The 6,005-nt window shown below is 44.1% G+C and overlaps 1 pseudogene; it reads right to left on the bottom strand.

Moving 5' to 3' along the window:
- Positions 1 to 5,096: 5,096 nt before the first annotated feature.
- The window catches only part of LOC101096319, a 60,642-nt pseudogene continuing 59,733 nt past the window's right edge, over positions 5,097 to 6,005 (bottom strand).

Raw genomic sequence — 6,005 nt, 5'->3', positions numbered from 1 at the left:
CCAGTACAGCAGTGTAGACTTTAGGGCCTAAAGTCTAGGACAAGAGACAACCTAGATTCCCTCTATTATTTCTGGCAGGGCTGACTTGAGGGGCTAGTTTATGAGACCTCTGCCTTTCATTGCTGACCACTAACTGTACCTGAGAGTGAAATATGGATGTTTTCAAGATTAAAGAATATTAAATAACTTTAAGTATTACAAAAATATATTTATTCTCCTTCTCCTCCTTCTTCCTACTCCCAGCCCCCTTCTTCGTTTATATCAGTAGCAGATTTTAAACTTCAGTTCCATCGCTTCTCGGCCTTTTGGCTAAGATCAAGTGTAAACTTCAATCCCAAAGAGACAGGTTTCTAAGAGCTATAGAGCTCCCCAAAGCTGCTCAAAGTCCATGGTCCCTTAAAAGAACTAAAATGTAAAATATTCATCCATTTGCTGTCTTGGGTATCATCTATGAAACACAAATGATAAAATGAAAAAAATCTAGAGCTGTTTTTAAAAGGATTGGAGTGAAGGATTCTCTTACAACAGGTTTTAATTTCAGATACACAGTGCTGGTAGAACCAAAAAAAAACCATCTTCATATGTTTATTGCTGTTTGTCTGCAGAATCAGACTATTGAGTAGCTGGTCTCAAAAACGATAGTCCTTAAGTAGAGATAAGCCTCTGCACTGAGGTACTGTCACCAAAAGGAAGACTTCTAGAACAATAATGATTGCCATGTATGGTAGCTCTTCAAGTCTCAAATGTTTGAATATTCTTCACAAACTTATTTATTCTAGGGCAATGGATCTTATTTCAAGTTTAGTAATTAGGATTTCATTTAAGGAGAGACTAGGGTTGATTTATTTATTTTTTGAGACTAGGGTTGTTTAAAGTATAGGGATGAATAGAACCGATATTGCCCCAGGAAAGAGCGTCACATTCTCTGAGATAATTCTGAGATGATCATAGAATGTCTGCTGATTGATATGTATCCTTTATGCACACATTTGTCTAATTCCTTTTTACTTCTCAGTATTCCCTAAAGGATTGTTAGAGAGAAGGATGTGGCAAACAGGTTAATTTTGGAAGAATGATCTACACAGAATAGTTTCCTTTTATTTTTTTATAAAGTTTATTTATTTTGAGAGAGAGGGTGTGCACATGCACGTGCAGAAGAGGCAGAGAGAGACAGAGAGAGAATCCCAAGTAGGCGCCACACTCGGCCCACAGAGCCTGACATGGGGCTCTCAGGAACCGTGAGATCATGACCTGAGCCAGAATCAAGAGTTGGACGCTTAACCAACTGAGCCACCCAAGCACCCCCAGAATGGTTTCCTGGTAAGGAGTATCCCAGTATCATCACAGTGATCTACAGAAACCTTAGAACTACTGGGCTTGGTCATTTTGCTTCCAACAGAGGTGTTTTTCCTGTCCCCATGATTAAAGGTCTAGAAGTATAGCCACAACAAAACCACTGGAAACAATAAAATGATATATGATGGTTAGAGGCCTTTAAACTAAAACCTCATATTCCCTTAGTTCATTTATTCTATAACAAGAACTACAAAGTTGATATACTTGCCTCACACTGGAAAGAAAACTTCAGCAATTAATTTCTTTTTGTGTCACATTTATACATAGAAATGAAGTAGTTCCAAGAAAAAGAGGTCTCTGTATTTTTAACAGTGAAAGGATGCCTTTTAAATGTTTAACCTAAACACTCATGTCTGGTACATATTAGACATGCATCCATATCAAAAACAATGTGCCAAGAATAAATGATTTATAATCAAAACAAATAAATTAAGAAGAGAGCAATGAAAGCACAAGAGATGGGATTTGACCTTAGGTGGCAGGCTGATGCACAGTAATTAGAAGGCTCAAGATGGAATGCTATTAACGCCATAGTTTGGGGAGGCAATATGTACCAACTAATCTTAAAAGCTCAGATTCATTGTACCTTATTTCTCAAAACGTGAAAAGCTTTTTGTACGTAAGTATTTGTTTCAATACTACTTACAAGAGCCAAAATTGGCAAACAAATTCGGTGTTCGATAGTAAGTAGTTAATGGTTAATTCATTTGATAGAATATTACACAGGCTCTAAAAATCATTAACATTCTAATTCGACCTAAGAAAATGTACATTATACGTGGCTAAATACAAACCACGGGTTGCAAAACTAGGGATGGTATTACTTTAAGACAAACTATTTGTTTAACAGTGGTTATACTTTGATAGTGGCATTCTGGGTGATTTTCTTTGTATTTTTCTGTACTTTTCCTGTTTTCTATTGAGCATAATTTGTTTTAGTAATATAAACTAAAGCAATATATATTTAAAAGGTACCAAATTGTACACACAACATAATCCCCCGACAACAAACTTAAAATAAGTTTAAGTATCTCTTGATACTTAAGTATCTTGAATAAGTATCTCTGAATTATTGGAGTACAGATTCTTTTAGTTTCCTTCTAAATTTTTTGTTGTTAAAAAAAATCAAATTTGCTATAACATTTCATTCTAAAATTTAAAGTCCATTTTCTCCTTTTAACAGGAGGGCAGTGCTAATGAAATTCTTGGAGGCAAACAACTTAAGGCCTGAGGATACTAATTCTTGTGCTCAGTGCTTTTTGCAGAAAAAAGTTGCCCAAGATCTGAATCATGTGTACAAAAGGAGACAAAATGGGGGTAATCACTGCAAAATACAAAGACTAAATGGGGCAGGCCCCTTTTGACCACATGCTTGCATTCTTTTCCCAGGCTGAAGGGAGAGAGGGTCCTTACCCCTTCAGGTGAAAGAATCCTTTGGAAACAGTCCAGCCCTTTTTTGCAAAATGATGGCCGCGGCTGCATTGAAACCTTGTAAGGCATGGATACAAAAAGCAGGAGATGAAGGGAAATTCTTTCAAACCTTTGCTGGGGTCAGAAATCTGCACTTAAGCCTTAAGATAAAGGCCTCGAGCTTTCTTTTTCCGCTCTTGACCACATTATGCCGTTTCTAGTCTGTCACTTAATAGCGACGCAGTTTTGGTCACAGCATAAGTGTTAAAAACCCCACCAGACCGAGAAAACCGTAAGGGCTCCTTCGTAAACAAAGTAATGTCTTCCCTGAGCTTTGTCACTGTAGCGTGCCCTCATTCAGGCCCTTCGTACATTCAGAAATTTTTACTAATTAAACCTCCCCAACCTTTGGGAGGCAAGTTTTATTATTTAAAAACAAACAACCCCGCCCTCCTCCCCCAAACAGTCTCATTTCGGAGACTGGCTAAATGACCTCACAAATTACCAAGAATGAGCATCTCAAAGCAAGAGGACAAATTTATCAACCCGGCACCCGCCAAACCGTCACAATATTTCACAGACTTACTAAATGATCTCACAAATTTCCAAGAATGAGAGCATCTAAACGCAAATAAGGGGATAAATTTATAAATAAAACTAAGGACAAACGTCTCCTTTATTCTAAATATACCATCACAAGCAGCATGTCTTGTGTTAACTATTTTTACCCACACTGGCTCTTTTACGTCTCAATCTCATGTAAAATAAAACGACGAGGAAGGAATATCGAGCCGGGGCAACTGTCCAGAAAGAGGCTGAATGGCTCTTCCAGCTCCAGATCCACGCACAAGGGGAAGCTGCAGGCTTTTCTCTAAAAGCCAAGAACTAAGCGACTTCGCCTTCTTTATTTCCTGCAGTAATACACAACCACCCACATCTACATTTCTTTCTGAAAACATGACCAAGGTGGATGATAGAGAACAACAGGGCTTCGGCTTCTGCCACACATTCGGGGTGCAGGGCAGCTCCCGCGTACACACTGGGCACACTCATTCATACCACACTGGGACAGGGCGGGGAGGCCACTTTAAAGCCTAGATCCCTGAGGGTCCCCCCCCCCCCCAAACAGGAGGGAGGCAGTTCTAACTGAACAAAGGCAGGAAACGGGCAATCAAAACTGCAGGAAAGAGAGGAGGGACTGCATTTCGAGCCAACTAGGACTCGTCCAACTGGATCTGCCGCCCCTAACCTCGCCCTCAGGAAGAAAACGCCCCGAGAAAGGCGTTCCTGCTGTCCTAGTTTGTAGAGAGAAGCAAACGCAGGGCCAAAAAAAAAAAAAAAAAAAAAAGAAAGCCCAACAAGCCCAAAAGCAAAAAGCCAAAACACCCACAAAAAACAACCAGGACTGTGACTGCGAAGCAGGTCGGGGACTGCAAGCAAATGCGCCGCAGTGACCTTGCGGGGAGGGCCGGGCCTGACAGCCGAGCGCGGCTGCTCGTCCCCCAGTGCAGAACAGACACAGCCGACGCAGCCGGACAAAGGGACAGAACGCTTCTCCGCGCCCTACTCCACACGTCTGCTCTGTTCCACGAACGCCAACGCCCTTTATGGGACCCGACAGCTCAGGGGCGCCCGGTGGGCCCCGCCCCCACGCCGCCGCCATCTTGTTGTTTTTTCCAGTTCCTCCCGGCCGCGCACGTGGCACGTCGCTGCGGAAGCCAAGGTGCCGCCCCACTTCCGGCCAGGCCGGTTCCAGCCGGCCGCGGCCCGCAGACGCGCGACTGCCCCCTGGCGGGCGGCCGCTCCGGGCCCCGCCCGCCCCCGCCGCCATTGCCTCCCTTGCCGGCCGCACGTACGCGCGCGCGCGACCAGTCCCGAGCGCAGCAGGGCGCGTGTGGGCGGGGCTGCCGGCGGCGCCCGCGCCTGTGCGGCCACGTTGCGCTTGGGTTCAACCGGGGTCACCTGCATCCTTGCACGCAGTTTGAGCCGTAAGCGCTGTACAGTTGCATGGAGGGGTTTGAGTACGCGGTGCTCGGTGTACCTGAAGGCTTTGAAGCAGGAGCCCCCACCCCGGTGTTCGGATGTGTGTGTTCCAGACCCTGTTTGTCCCCGCGGTGGGGGCCCCGGCTCCCGGGTCCCAGGAGGTCCCCTGCCCTCCCCACGCCTCTCGCGCTTCCTTTCAATAGCGTGTGTTAAGATCGAGGCCGTGCAGGTGGTGCATCTTGGCGTAATCTGCAAGCAGCCTTTGCGATGGGAGGTGGTCCATTTATTAAGAAAAACACTGAAGGTGAGAGAATGACTTGCGCCAGTGGCGCAACCTGTAGTTGTAATCACAAGCATCCGAGTTCCCGCTCCGCCAGGAGGCTCCCAAGGGACCCTGTGACCAGCAGCTCCTGCAGCATCAGGAGTTGGTTAGAGATGCACTTGCCGGGGCCTCCGCCAGACTTCCTAAATTGGAAACTGGGGGCTTGCTGGGGCCTCCGCCAGACTTCCTAAATTGGAAAGTGGGGGAGGCAGGAGACAGCCTGTGATTAACAAGCATCGAGTGTGAGGCACGCTAAAGACCCCTGAACTCCCAGGCATTTTAAGGGTAGGGGAAGGAAAACTCTGTTGAGGGCTGACTCCAGGCCACACTATGGCTAGGTATTTTCGTAAGTCTCTGATACAATCTTCCCTACCGCCCTTTTACGGGAGAGGAAACTAGCTCAGACTTTCCATGAGTGTAGAATGCTAACATTGGTATCAAATGGCCCAAGATTGATGTGTACCATTTGCTTGTAACACAAATGCGTAAAATATCCCTGGAAGGATATCAAAAAGTGATTTTTTTTTTTTTTTTTTTTTTTTTTTTTTTTTTTTTTACCTCCAAGAAAAGGAGGTAGGTTGCTGGGCGGGGATACTGAGTTGGGAACATTTTTCTGTAAATCTTTGTAGCTTTTGCATTTCAATCATATAAATCAGACCTATTCTGAATAAAATCAACAGTTAAGAATTATGCTCAGAATAGTATTAAGAGCAGAAACTAGAATTTGAATTCAGGTCTGACTGGCTGCAGGTTATATTCCATGTGCCCTATTGACTACACGTGAAAAACTTTTAAACGTAAAATGCTGTATACATTTGAGGTCTTGTTATTAATAATGAAACACTAATTTCTGAGAAACTTAGTTTCTGTTTTCAACCTTCAAACAATGATCGTGCCTGATTGTTTTCTACATGACACGTTCTATGTTGCGTAA

Source organism: Felis catus, chromosome B3 (assembly GCF_018350175.1).
Source record: "Felis catus isolate Fca126 chromosome B3, F.catus_Fca126_mat1.0, whole genome shotgun sequence".
Lineage (NCBI taxonomy): Eukaryota > Metazoa > Chordata > Mammalia > Carnivora > Felidae > Felis > Felis catus.
The sequence above is the reverse complement of the archived record's forward strand: the minus strand, read 5'-3'. Positions and strand labels throughout refer to the sequence as shown.